Consider the following 15,314-nt stretch of genomic DNA (forward strand, 5'->3'; position numbering starts at 1 on the left):
TACCTCTTCAATCCAAGAGGTAAAAACCAAATGACATTTAAATAAACCAACTGGACTAGGCAGATGGCTGCAGTATTAATCAGATCCTGGACCAAAGAGAAAAGGTAAACTCAACTCCTTTTTTTTTTAAGTTTATCCTATCAACTTCATACCCTAGCAGGTTCTCTTCTTAAAACTCTGTAACTTCTAATTCACGAGACAGCACTTGATTATCATTTCCTAAAGTTGTTTCAAATGCATTTATATTAGCTTCTCAACAATACAACCATCTCTGGGATGGGATTATATAGGACTATATCATTTCTACCCCTCTATTCAGTGCAACCTAGTGGAGGGCTAGGTACACAACATTAATTTTATAATTCTGTTGGTTAAGTCATGTGGTGATGTATACATAAATTGCAGATGAGGTGAGAACAGAGAGGGAGACATATAGGACCCTCTGACTTCTCTGGGTAGCATCTAAGAGAAAGAAAATAGAACAGGGAAAAGATTACTTAATAGCTACAAAGTAGTACTTACAGTATCCTAAAGAGCCAGAGACTCTTCTTACAGATGTCCAAGGAGCAGTAGTGCAAACTGCACCCTGAGCTGGGCCAATCTTGACATTCTTCTCAGAGGAATAGTATTCTTTTTCAGTGATTACAAAGAACTGCTGCTGTGATGACTAGTTATTTGCTTCAGAAGTTCCGTATTTAATACTTCTCTGCCACCAAACACCCTGCACACTAAAGGCTGGCTTATTATTCATTTTTACAAGGCAGCTATCTCACTGTTGACATTTATATCCAGAATAATGATTAGATCTTGGCTTACATTTCTTTTAATATAAAACAGGGAAACTGGTCCCATCATTTCTAAGTCCTCACTTCAGTGTGGTGCTTCAGGCTACTTTAAATAAGCTGAATTAAACAGGGTGTATTTTATATAATAAGTTAATCAAACAAGGTGATCTGTGGTTTTCAAAAGCACCTCAGCATTCTGTTCTCTACATCCTTTTATAGCAATCTTCTTGAAATAAGTTAAGGACTGCCTGGTGCTCCAGATGAAGAAATTTAAGTGTTAGAAAGTTTAGGCAGTTTTTCTAATAGTGAATGATGGTAAAGCCCAAACAAAGAATAGTTTTAAAATGGTTTAAAATGGTGGTAGAACCCAAACGTACTGTTCTTAAGATTTCCACTCCAGAACTACTTTGCTCATACTAAAACAGGAAGCGTCACAGTGGTCTATCCACAGACCCACCACCCTTAATCAAATGAGAGACACTGGTCATCAAGCACATCATAAAAATGGGGTTTTTAGACTTCGGAAACTTAATGACCAGGTTATCAGTTCCATCTTGCAATCCACATGTCTTTCTTAAAAAATAAAAACTTAACAGCAACGGTTTGGTTGTATCCTGGCAACTGACACTGTACCATAGCAATAGTCAACAACTGAGAGATTCTTAGCCAGGAGCCTGCTCTGAAAGAAGAATGCAGAGATAATGCTAACCCTCTCTGGGGAGATAATTTTCAACTGATACTTGTACATATATATTAAAAATCCTAAAGGGTGGCAATCCAGCTACCTCTAATATTTTCCCCAGTAAAGCAGTAACAAGGGTGGGCAGGGATGGTTCCTGTCCCCAGAATGTGACAATAATTGAACTGAGATCATTCATAAATGCAAGAAAAGGAGTGAAGGCCCATCCACCTAGTTCAGGCCTGCTGCTTGTAGTCAACACTGCACAAATACATCAAAGTGGTATGGAGATACTGGTCTGATGGGCTGAAACATAGGATGGTCAGTACTGTATTAATACACAGAGGGGGCTTGGGTAGTCACTGCTACTCAAGAGCAATGCAAAGAAGGGAAGTGCAGGGGTCCATTTCTGATGGGCAGGACCAGGGAAAGTGCAACTTGAGGCATTGGAGCAATACAAAGTGGGTAAACCAATGACATCTGAGATTGTGAACATCTGAACTCCAAGACAAAGGGCCTTCCTTGCCCAATGAACATTCCCCAGCAACAATGCAAAGGGGCAACGTGGAGGTGGGAGGGGCAGAGGAGCCCTATCTTGTCTAATGGCGGGATACATGGACTCCTGGAATCGTAAGCATTAATAGTTCCTAAGGGTCCAAAGGCAGGCAGGAGGTGGGGAGAGGGAAGACAAGGGTATGACCATGACTACTGGGAATTTCATACACACTGCAGCAATACAAAAGGAGTGGGAGTATGTGTCACTGTTTGATGGACAGGTTCATGGCATACTGCAGTGTTTATACTGGATAATACCATGGGCAACTGGGGCTGGGAGTGTTTTGCCTAACAAGGCCAGGAAGGAAAAACTCATTGCTAATTGCCATCATGCTCATTAACAGTCCCAGGAAGTTTTGTATGATCAGCTGCCCCTGCAGTAATGCAAAAGGGGCAAAAGCAAATGGTATCCTACTCTTAACAGAAAAGGGCAGAGACAACTGTGATATTCACATTAATAGTCCAAGAAAGGGGCCTTTGTATCCCTGATGTATGTATGGAAAAGGGGTACAAGGGTCCTATCTAATGATCAGTACTTTGATTCATTGTTACTGGTCCATATTAATTGTCGAAGAGGTAAGGTCCTGATAGCATACCTCAGCAGCAATACACAGGCAGCAGTAGGGGCACAGAGCATCCTTTCCTATTGTACAGGTCCATATATAAATACAATTATACACGTTAATATTATCTCCAGAAGAGCTCACTCATGGTTAACATGCCCCTGATGCAAAGAGGTTGAGGGGCTGCAATCCTAATCCAACAGCAGAGATGGACAATTGCAATTATGCACATTAAAGTCCAAAAGGGTGAGCATTAGGTAACCAGTATCTCCTTTCTCTAAGCAGAGGATACAGGGGATCTGCTATAAGACATGCTGAGGAAATTGCATCTGTGCACATATATTTTCCAAGTGAGGGTCCTGAATAGTGGGCACTGCCTGCTGAAAATGCTAAGGAAGCTGGTAGGGAGGGCCCTTATCTAGTGTACAGGAGAAAATGCAGTTGCACAGCAGAGGGCCTTGGTTGATCAGTGCACACTGTTGTACTGTAAAGGGAAGCTGAGGCGATAAGACTTTAAGACATCTGCTGAGGAAGACAGTAGTTTCAATTATGTATATTAACAGTCCTCTAGAAGGGGCCTTGGGGGAAAACAGTATCCCCTGCAGTAATGCAAAGGTACAACAGTCCTGGAAGTGACAGTTGTGGAACACTGCAATTCTGTACTTAACTGTCTAAATGTAAAGGTCTTAGCAGTGGGCTCCATCTTATCATATAGGAAGGCAGAGGAAGTGGGGGGGGCTGGCGGTGAGGGGGAGTGGTCCTTGTCTAGTGTACAAGACCCCAGACAAATGCAATTATGCACATAAAACAGAACAAGAAAAGGGAACTGAGGGATCAGCACTTAAGGGTCCAAGTATACTTGAAGGCAATAGAGTAGTGCAAAATAAGTTGCAGTTATGTACATTAATGTCCAGGGAAATGGTGTGGTCAATTAAAATTGTGCACTTTGTATAAAATAGAAGGATCTTAAGGTAATAAGCATTCCTTGCTAAAAGTCCAAGGGGGAGGGGAGAGAGATATCCTTATCCAGTGTAATGGAACATGTATAAATGCAATTATGCACAATAGCAAGCCATGAAAAGAGGCCTTAGTGACCAGTACCCCTGCTGTACTACAAAAGGGGTCTGAGAGGGTAGGATCTTAAGTGGGACAAGCCATGTGCAATTATGCACATTAATGTCCAAGGTGCATGGCTGTGGTTGATTGCAATTGTGAACCTGGACTGTCCAAGTTTAACATTCTTGGGGAAGGGGCCCTCCCTGCTGAAAGAGAAGGGGGTGGGGGGAGGTGTCCTTGCCTAATTCACAGGAACCCAAAGACAATTAACCATATTAACAGGCCAAGAAATGGCCCCTTAGGGGTAAAAATTCCTGCAAAACTTAAAAGGGACTGTGAGGGGAAAGGATCGTAATGTAATTGTCATCATGCACATTCACAGTTTGAGAGAGGGGCCGTAAGTGGACAGTAACCCATGCAGTAAAGCAAAGAGGGTATGAAAAGCAATCAGGAACCCAAGGTAACCCAAGACCACGGACAACTGTAATTACATATCCACAGTCCCAAGAGAAGGGCTTTATGATGTGTGACAGTACCTGTTTCAGTAAGTGCAGAATATGATCTAAAAGGCACAGTAGTGGACAACTTAGTGTGTCTATAAGACAATAAGAGTGTATACATTAAGTACATTAGTGTGTAAGGTCTTGAGCAATAGGCACCTCCTGCTGGAATATTAATAATATGAAGAGGGTCTTAAACGTGATATACAGGTGCAGAAGTAAATATAACTCTGCACATTAACAATCCAAGAGAGTGAATCTTGGCTAGCCAGAAGCCCCTGCAGTAATGTAAATGGGGTGAGGAAGTGGGATCCCATTCTGACATAAAGGAGCATGGATTACTGAAATTATGCACACTTAAACTGTACAGGAGAAGTAGCCATAGATACTCAGCACCCTCATGTAAAGGAGGTGTGATGGGGATCAGGTCCTAGTGCAATTTTGCACATTAAACTGGCCAAAAGAAAAGACTTCAGGTGGTCAGTATAATACCCCTGCTATAATACCAAGAAATAAGGATATTAGCTTATTATCAGGAGGGCATATGTGCATTAAAAGTCCCGAATGAAGGACTTTGGGTGACTAGCATCCCCTGCTGTAATATGAAACAGGTGGGATATTAAAGGGAGGGACCATGAACATTGGAATTTTGCACATCAGTAGTCCCAGAAAAAGTAAATGTTGTAGTTAATACACCTTCTTTTAAACAAAGAGTACAGGGGACTTAAATGAAAGACATAGCTATAGTCAATTACCACAGCTCACTTTATCCAGGCACAAAGGTCTTGAGTAAAGGACATCCACTGATGAATACAAGGGAAATAAGTGAGGATTTTATATACTGCAGAGTAAGAGGGACAAATGCAATTATGCACAGTAACAGTGCAAAAAAGGCAGCCTTGTGTTCAGCAGGTAATGCTGTAATGCTAACAGGGTGTGAGAGGAAGGGATGCACCTTGACAATCTCAAGTACCATGGAGGTAATGAAAAGGGAGTAGGAGGGGACTGTATCATAGACTAACAGAAGGGACCACTGCTGCAGTTAGGCACCTTAACAGTCCCAAGTGCCTTCCCAGGTAACATAAAGGGATTAGGAGATTATGGGATCCTAAACTAACAAAAGAGATCACACCTGCCTTCAGTCCCAAGTACTCTCTGTGGTAATGCAAACGAAATTGGAAGGCATGGATCCCCAGACTAGCAGAAAGGGACCACAGCTACAATCGAGCACTTTGACAGCCCCAAACCTTTCCAGGTAATGTAAAGGGAGTGGGAGGTCATGAGATCCTAAAATACAAAAGGGACCATGGCTGCTGTTAAGCACTTTCAAAGTCCCAAGTACCCTCTGTGTAATGCAAAGAGGGTAAAGAGGCCATGGGAAACCATACTAACAGGAAGGGACCACAGCTCAATTAAGCACTTTTAACAGTCCCAAATACAATCCCAAGTACTGTAAATGCAGTATAAGACCATGGGAAATGGTGTACTTTAATAGTCCCGAAAACTGCCAGGGAACGTCAGAGGAGTTGGTGACATAGGATTCCAGACAAGAGAAAGGACCACAGCTACAAGTGAGCATTTAACAGCCCCAAACACCCTCTGCTGTAATGCAAAGGAGTTGGAAGGTGTTGGATCCTAGACTACCACAACAGAACACAGCTGCAGTTAAGCACCTTTCAGTAACAAATCTGCAACCAAGTAATGGAAAGGAGGTGAGATCCTAGATTAACAAAAGGGACCATACCTTCATTTAGGCACATTAACAGTCCAAAGTACCATCTATGGTAAAGGAAAGTAAGTTAGAGGGCAGGCGACTCCAGACTAAAGAAGGGACCACAGCTGCAAATGAGCATGTTAATAGTCCCAAATCTGCTTCCAGGTCATACAAAAGGAGTGAAAAGGATGGGAAACTAGACCAACATAAGACCATAGCTGCAACTGAGCACTTTAATGGTCCCCCAAATCCTTCCAGGTAATGTAAAGGGAGTTGGAGGGCATGGGATCCTAGACTAACATACAGGACTCTAGCTACAATTAAGCACCTTTCTGTCCCAAGTACCCCCAAGTCCTACAGAAGAGTAGGAAGGGATGGGATCCTAGATTAACTCAAGGGACCACAGTTGCAGATGAGCACATCATTAATCCCAAGTGCCCTCTACTAAAAAGCAGAGAATTGGAGGGCAAGGGAAACTTGACTAAAAGAAGGGGCCGCAGCTACAATCAAGCCCATTAAAGGTCTCAAGTACCCTCTACAGTAATGCAAAGGGAGTTGGAGGGGATGGGATCTTAGGTTAACATAGGGACAAGAGATGCATTTAAGCACATTAACAGTCCCTTCTACCCTGAGGTATGCACAAGTAGAAAGGGATGGGATCCTAGACTAACAAAAGGAACTGCAGTGCATTTACAAGCATATTAATAGTCCCAGGTACCCTCTGCAATAATGCAAAGGAGTTAGGTGGGGATGGGATCCTAGGTTAACTGATGGGACACATGCATTTATGCACTTAACAGCCCCTAATACTGTCTGTGGTAATGCAAAGTGAGTAGGAGAGTATGAGATCCTAGACTAACAAAAGGGACTCTGGCTGCATTTGAGTACATTAACAGTCCCAGAAACCCTTTGCAGTGATGCAAAGGGAGTTGGGTGGGAATGGGATCCTAGATTAACATAAGGGACCAGAGCTTGCATTTATGCACTTTAACAGTCCCTTGTACCCTCCAAAGCAATGTAGAGGGCATTAGATGAGGACAGGATCTTAGATTATTATTAAGTGACCACAGGTACATTTAAACACATTACCAATCCTCGTACCCTCTGTGTTAATGCAAAGAAAGTGGGAGGGGGAATGCCATCCTAGGTTAACATTAGGGACTGTGGCTGCAATGAAGCACAGTAAAAGTCCCTTGTACCCTCTGCAATAATGTAAAGGGAGTCATATGGGGATTGGATCCTAAGCTAACAGGAGGGATTGTAACTGAATTTAAGCACATGAGAAGTTCCCTGTACTCTCTTTTAATGCAAAGCAACAAGGGGGTGATACCCTACAATAACTAAAAGGACTGTAGCTTCATTTAAGCATATTAAGTCTCACGTTACCCTTCAATAATTCAAAGGGAGTTAGGTGGGGATAAGACTCCAGGTTAACATAAGGGACCATAACTGCATTTAAGCACATCAACAGTCCCTTGTACCCTGAAGTAATGTAGGAGGGGTGGGATCCCAGACTAATAAGGGAAGATAGCAACATTAAACATATTACCAGTCCCTTGTGCCCTCTGTGGTAATGAAAAGCGGGTAGAAAGGGATGGGATCCTATGAACAAAAGGGACTATAGCGGCTTTTAAGCACATTAACAGTCCCAAGTACTCTCTGTTGTGATGCAAAGGAAGGTAGAAGGATGGAATCTAAACATATTTAAGGAGCAAAAACTGCATTTAAGCATATCAATGGTCCAGGTACCCTACCTAATAGTGCTAAGGGAGCTAAGTGGGTATAGGATCCTCCTTTAACAAAACGGACACCAGCTGCATTAAATCACAGCAAGTCCCAAATACCCTCTGCTCTTAACACAAAGGGAGCAGAAGGGGATGAGATCCAAGACTAACAGAAGGCACTGTAGCTGCATTTAAGCACATGAATAGTCCCAAGCATCCTCTGCAGTAATGTAAAGAAAATTAGGTATGTTGGGATTCTAGGTTAACATAAGGGACTTTAATTGCATTAAAGCACATTAACAGTCCCAAATTTACCCTCCTGTAATTCACATCAAGTAGAAAGGAACTGGTTCCTAGGCTAATAGAGTGGACTGTAGCTGCAGTTAAGCACATTAACAGTCCTAAGTAACCCCTGTACAATGTAAAGGAAGTTAGGTGTGAATGAAATTCTAGATTAACATAAGGGACCATAGCTACAATTAAGCACAGTAACAGTCCTTTGTACCCTCTGTGGTAATGCAAAGACAGTAGTAGGGGATGGGATTCTAGACTAACAGAAGGGACCACAGCCACATTAAACACATTAACAGTCCTTTGTGCCCTCTGTGGTCGGAGAGACTAGGTTGGGATAGGTTCCAAGACTAACAGAAGGGACTAAAGATGCATGCTAGCAGTCCCAGTACTCTCCACTATGATCAAAAGGTGTGGGGAGAGTGGAATCCTACCCCAACATAAGGAACAATAACTGCATTTAAGCACATTAACAATCCCAAGTACTCTCTGTAGTAATGCAAATATGAGTAGAAAGGGATGGGATCCTACCAACAAAAGGAACTATACCAGCTTTTAAGCACATTAACAGTCCCAAGTACTCTGTTGTGATGCAAAGGAAGGTGGAAGGATGGAATCTAAACATATGTAAGGAGCAAAAACTGCATTTAAGCATGTCAACGGTCCAGCTACCCTCTGTAATAGCGTTAAGGGAGTTAGGTGGGAATGGGATCTTAGGTTAACAAAAGGGACATCAGCTGTATTAAATCACAGCAACAGTCCCAAATACCCTCTGCTGTGATGCAAGGAGAGTTGGGGAGAATGGAATCCTGCACTAACAGAAGGGATAGTATCTTCATTTAAGCACATTAAAGTCCCAAGCATACCTTACAATATGTAGAAAATTAATCAGGTGGGTTGGGATCCTAGGTTAATAAGGGACTATGACTGCATTTAAGCATATTTAAGTCCCAAATACCCTCTGCCGTGATGCAAAGGGGGCAGAAGGGGATGGGATCAAAGACTAATAAAGGGACTGTACTTGCATTTAAGGACATTAACAGTCCCAAGCTCACTCTCCTGTAATTCACATCAAGTATTAAGGGACTGGTTCCTAGGCTAAAAGAGTGGACTGTAGCTGTAATTAAGCGCATTAACAGTCCTAAGTAATCCCTGCATAATATAAAGAAGTCAGGTGTGAATGAGATCCTACATTAACATAAGGGACCATAGCTGCATTTAAGCACAGTAACAGTCCCAAGCACCCTCTGCAATAATGGAAAGAGAATTAGGTAGTTTGCGATCCTAGGTTAACATAAGGGACTATAATTGCATTTAAGCACATTAACAGTCCCAAGTTTACTCCCCTGTAATTCATACGAAGTAGTAAGGGACTGGTTCCTAGGCTAACAGAATGGACTATAGCTGCAGTTAAGCACATTAACAGTCCAAGTACTCTCTGTTATGATGCAAAGTACTCTCTAGAAGGATGCAATCCCAAACATATTTAAGGGGCAAGAGCTGCATTTAAGCATATCAGCAGTCCAGGTACCCTCTGTAATAGCATTAAGCGAGTTAGGTGGGTATGAGATCCTAGGTTAACAAAACAGACTGTAGCTGCATTACAGCACAGTACCAGTCCCAAATAGCCTCTGCTGTGGTGCAGCGGGAGTTGGGGAGGACGGAACCCTTCACTAACAGAAGGGATCGTAGTTGCATTTAAGCACATTCAAGTCCCAAATACTCTCTGCTGTAATGCAAAGGGAGTACAAGGGGATGGGATCCTAAACTAACAAAAAGAACTTCAGTTGCATTTAAGCACATTAGCAGTCCAAAGCACCCTTTGCAATAATGGAAAGAGAATTAGGTGGGTTGCATCCTAGGTTCATATAAGGGACTTTAACTGCATTTAAGTGCATTAACAGTCCCAAGTTTGCTCTCCTGTAATTCACATCAAGTAGAAAGGGATTGGTTCCTAGGCTAATAGAATGGACTGTAGCTGCAATTAAGCACATGAACAATCCTAAGTAACCACTGAATAATGTAAAGGAAGTTAGGTGCGAATGAGATCCTAGATTAACATAAGGGACTACAGCTGCATTTAAACACATTAACAGTCCCTTGTACCCTCTGTGGTAATGCAAAGACAGTAGAAGAGAATGGATTGTAGACTAACAAGGAACTGTAGCTGCAGTTAAGTACATTAACAGTCCCAATTACCCTCCACTGTGATGTAAAGGGTGTTGGGCAGGACGGTATTGTACCCTAACATAAGGGAGTGTAGCTGCATTTAGGCACATTAAAGTCCCAAATGCCCTCTGCTGTAATGCAAAGGGAGTACAAGGGGATGGGATCCAATACTAACAAAAGGGACTGTAGGTGTATATAAGCACATTAAAGTCCCAAATACCCTCTGCTGTAATGCAAAGGGAGTACAAGGGGATGGGATCCTAAACTAACAAAAAGAACTTCAGCTGCATTTAAGTACATTAACAGTCCCAAGCACCCTTTGCAATAATGGAAAGAGAATTAGGTACGTTGTGATCCTAGGTTAATATAAGGGACTTTAATTGCATTTAAGCACATTAACAGTCCCAAGTTTGCTCTCCTGTAATCTGAATCAAGTAGAAAGGGTTTGGTTCCTAGACAAATATAATGGACTGTAGCTGCAATTAAGCACATTAACAGTTCTAAGTAACCCCTGCATAGTGTAAAGGAAGTTAGGTGTGAATGAGATCCTAGAGTAACATAAGGGACCACCCCTGCATTTAAGCACATTAACAGTCCCCAGTACCCTCTGCTGTGATGCAGCAGGAGTTGGGGAGGATGGAATCCTTCATTAACAGAAGGGACTGTAGCTGCATTTAAGCACTTTCAAAGTCCCTCGGTAATGCAAACCCTGTAGTAGGGGGATGGGATCCTAGACTAACAGAAGGGACTGTAGATGCAATTAAGCACATTAACAGTCCTAAATATCCTCTATGATGCAAAGGAAGTAATAGGGCATGATTTCCTAGACTAACAAAGGGAACTGTACTGTACTTAGGTACATTAACAGGCCCACTCATCCTCTGCAATAATGGAAAGAGAATTAGTTGGGTTAGGATCCTAGGTTAACGTAAGAGACTGTAATTACAGTTAAGCATATTAACAGTCCCAAGTTCACTCTCCTGTAATTCATATAAAGTAGAAAGGGACTTGTTCCTAGGCTAATAGAATGGATTGTAGCTGCAATTAAGCACATTAACAGTTCTAAGTAACTCCTGCATAACATAAAAGAAGTTCGGTGTGAATAAGATCCTAGATTAATATGAGAGACCATAGCTGCATTTGAGCACATTAACAGTCCCTTGTACCTTCTGTGGTAATGCAAAGCCAGTAGTAGGGGATGGGATCCTAGACTAACAGAAGGGAGGACAGTAGCTCTCCTGTAATTCACATCAAGTGGAAAGGTTCCTAAACTAATAGAATGGACTGTAGCTACATTTAAGCACATTAACAGTCCCAAGCATCCTCTACAAGAATGTAATGGGACTTGGGGGAGGATGGAATCCTCCTTAACAAAAGAGACTGTAGCTGCATTTAAGCACATTAACAGTCCCAAGTACCTTCAGTGAGATGCAAAAGGAGCTAGGGCGGATGGGATCCAAGACTAACAAAAGGGACAGTAGCTGCATTTAAGCACATTAACAGTCCCAAGTACCCTCTGCTGTGATGCAAAGAGAGTAGGACTGGATGGGATCCTAGACTAGCAGAAAGGAGTGTAACTGCACTTAAGCACCTTAATAGTCGAAAATACTGTCTGCTGTAATGCAAGGGAGTAGAAGGGGATGGGATTGTAGACTAACAGAAGGGACTATAGCTGTAATTAAGCACATTAACAGTCCTAAATTCCCACTACAATGATGTAAAGCAATTTCAGGAGGATGGAATCCTTCACTAACATACTAGCATAGAGGACTGTAGCTGCATTTAAGCACATTAACAGGCCTAAGCACCCTCTGCAATAATCCAAAGCAAATTAGATGGGGATGGGATCCTAGGTTAGAACAAAACTGGGATTGTAATTTTTCACATGAACAATTTCAGAAAATAGCCTTAGGTAATCAGCACCTTCCAACTGTAAAGACGGTACAGGGTTCCTGATACAGAAGGCTCAGTTCTAGCCATTAGGAAAGGCTCAGTTCTAGCCATTAGGATTGTGCATCTTGACCTAGTGCTTATTTCTTTAGTAAGAGTCCCCTGCGAGAAAACAAATGGAATGGGTGTAGCTAGTTCACAGGACATGGATGAATGTAATCATTGACATTACCAATTCAAGAGAAGGTTCCTTGTATGATCTGGCCACATTACAGCATGCAGATGGGCTACAGAGGCCCTGTCCAATGGCCAGGACTCTGGAGAACTGCAACTGTAAATTAAATGCCCAAGAACTGAGTTCTTGAATAATCTGCATTCCCTAGCAATATCCCAAAGAGGTGAGGTGAGAAATTCTATTTTTTATTGCACCGGACCATGGATATATACAGTTATGCACATTAATTTTAAGAGAAGGGAACTTGAGTATTCAGAACTCTTCACAAGTAATGACATAGTGGTAAGGGATATCCTATGCTAACTAGTGGGACAGTGGGTGGTGGGGGTTTTATAGATTAATGTATGGTGGTAGGTGGTCTACACTACCTAGGAGCAATGAAAGAGCATAAGTGGGTCTTAACTGTTAGGCAGGACCATGAGCAGTTTTATGGTACCATTAATATTTCAAAGTAAAGAACTTTTGAGAATGTGCCTCGCTGTAGTACAAAGAAGTTGCAAAGTACTTGTGTAATGAATGGGGTATGAACATTTGGGATTCAACTCAATAATAATTCAGGGAATGTGGTCTCAGGTAGTCAGCACTGCCTATCAGCAATACAAATGGGATGGACGTCTTTTGATTAATGGACAAGACAATGTGCAATTACAGCTTGGTACTTTAATTGTCCAAGAATAGCAGAACACCCTAGAATGTGGGCAAAAATGATAGGGTGCCTTGTTTAATGAACAAGGCTATGGTAATTGGGACTAAACACATTAAGTGTTGAACCAAAGACTTGAGTTCTCTGCACCCCATGCTAAATGCAAAAGGGTGGGATTTAATCCAATGGGTAAGGTTATGGTCAATTAGAATTTCACTCGGTGCAGAGTTCAGATGGAGGTGGGTCAGCACAATATATGAACATTTCCCAGAAAATTGGGACTGTGACTACTGCAGCAATGGCAGAGGAAAGGTTTCTCCTTCCCTAAAGGCAGGGGATTGAGAAGTAACTACAATTATGGACAATAATTATCTGATACGAAGCTCTTGATTAACATTAATGTGAAGGGTACAGATTCTTTGTTCTAACATGGGACATTGGACAAACGGGATTGGGCACATTAATTGAAAATGATGACTTAGATAGCACTGAATATGAGCAATGCTGGAGGTAGATAGGGTATCCCAGTCTAAAGAATGTGAAATGGACAACCTACTTTGAGCATCTATTTAATGCAAACTGAGTCGCTTTAGAGAGAATTAAGACTGGGACTCGGGCTGGGGCTGGGCCGGGGCCGGGGCTGGGGCTAGGGCTGGGCTCGGGGCAGGGGCAGAGGCAGGGGTCGGGACAGGGGCTGGGACAGGGTCCGGGGCCAGGGCTGGGGCCGGGGCCGGGGCTGGGGCTGGGGCTGGGGCTGGGGCCGGGGCTGGGGGCTGGGGGCTGGGGCTGGGGCTGGGGCTAGAGCTAGATCGGGTATTGCTGAGGGCAGCACTGGAAGCAGGGCACAATAGAAAATTCAAATTGTGGGCATTAATACTCCACTATAATATATTTTAGTAGAGGAAACAAGACTGCAGGAATTCAAGTTTTCTGCCTGATAGGTTGGTCATTAGTGCAGCATTAGGATGGGAACAAAAGCAAGACCTAGACCAGAGTGGACCTTCAAATACTCCTTTTTACATTCTGTCATATAGTTAAAATTTTAATTATTTCTGTGCATAAAACTCTTAAAAATTCCAAAGGGAAGTAGTTTATTGATTACAAAGTAAAAGTTAAAAAAATTTAAATACCAAATTTTTTAAGTATCTACAGCAAAAAAAAAAACTTAAGCAATCTGTAAATAAATTTTAAAGTTCCAAAAATTTTAAGGAACCCAAAAATGAAAATTCATTAAGTGTAACTGAAGTGAATTCTACAAATAAAGCCCCTAAATACATTTCCGTAATAGTCACTTAAGGCTTAAAATGAATACTAGCAAACCACATGAACTACATTATGATTGATATCCAAGATATAAAGAAATCAAAATCCGACCCCAGCATTTGCCACGGGGTAGGTGTTCCTCTTGAGGAAGGCAGGGATTCCTCTCTGCCACCTGTTGGCCACCAATCATCTGCGATCCATTCTGGTCCTTGCCACAACTCACCCGCCATGATCACAATTGGCAGGCATAGAGCATTGCCTCTGGCCACAGTGCATTATTGCAGAGGCCAGTGGGGAGCAGACTAGCCTTAGGCCATGGCACCAATGCAGAGGAATGGCGTGAGGTTCAACCGGCACAGCCAAATACCCAGCGCTGTGAGAAACAATGCTGGAGGGGAGGGAGCGAGTGAGAGGGGAGGGAAGTGGAAAGGCCAAATGTCCTTGGAAAGACCTTGGGTACCACCCACTGGGAGCAGTCATACAAACGTGGCTCCTCTGCTGCTTCCTCCTGACTAGCTAAATAAAGACCACACCAAAGTGCTATACTAACTCAGTCTAATTCCATCCGCCACTAATTGGCTGTACTTAATTCTACCACCTTTCTGATTGGGTGGGTCATGCGGCAATCCAACACTGTCCAGCCCACCTCTCCCACCTTCGCGGCAAACACTGCAAGCGCGGCAAACCCCGCCATCTTTAACAATGCGGCAGGCCCACCTAGGTGCAAAGCCCGCCACGAATGTACAGGGTAAAAGCACCCGCCATGACGTCCACGTTAAAAACTGCCATGACATACACATGACAAGGTCTGCCATATTGTCCCTGAGGCAAAACCTGTCAGGAAATGCACACGGAAAAGAAAAGAGCCCGCCATGTTTTACACTGCAGCAAGTACTGCCGCCATCTTTTACTATGTAACAGAATATTTCCACCGCCATGCTGTGCCCGAGAACAAAGACATCACCATGATGTGGCCTTCCCGCCATTTAAACTGCAGCAAAATTGGATCCGCCATTTTAGACACTTAACAAAGCAGACAGCCATGCTGAGCAACGCCGCAAAAAGTCAAAATCGCCATTTTGAACCCTGTGACTAAATATTCTCCCTCTCATTTTCGACTAGCCCCTTATGACAGGGCAATCCTCTCTTACTACCTCACCATGTAAAGCTCCTAACAAGCCCCAAGTCGGCTCATTCAAAACCTATACCTCATGCAGCGCATGAAACTGCTTCTGCCGGTCTCGTTA

At 42.8% G+C, this 15,314-nt stretch overlaps 1 protein-coding gene and 1 long non-coding RNA gene across 5 annotated transcripts in view; one reads left to right on the forward strand and one right to left on the reverse strand.

The window, feature by feature from the left end:
• Positions 1-13,468, reverse strand: part of LOC108391945 (uncharacterized) — a 34,432-nt gene extending 20,964 nt beyond the window's left edge. The window contains exon 1 of the long non-coding RNA XR_001851889.3: positions 523-13,468. This is a non-coding gene — a long non-coding RNA (uncharacterized lncRNA). The remainder of the gene's footprint in view (positions 1-522) is intronic.
• Positions 1-15,314, forward strand: part of CHIC1 (cysteine rich hydrophobic domain 1) — a 295,686-nt gene that overhangs the window by 137,881 nt on the left and 142,491 nt on the right. The gene's annotated exons all lie outside the window — the stretch shown is intronic.

The sequence above is a fragment of the Manis javanica genome, chromosome X (assembly GCF_040802235.1).
Source record: "Manis javanica isolate MJ-LG chromosome X, MJ_LKY, whole genome shotgun sequence".
Classification (NCBI taxonomy): Eukaryota; Metazoa; Chordata; class Mammalia; order Pholidota; family Manidae; genus Manis; species Manis javanica.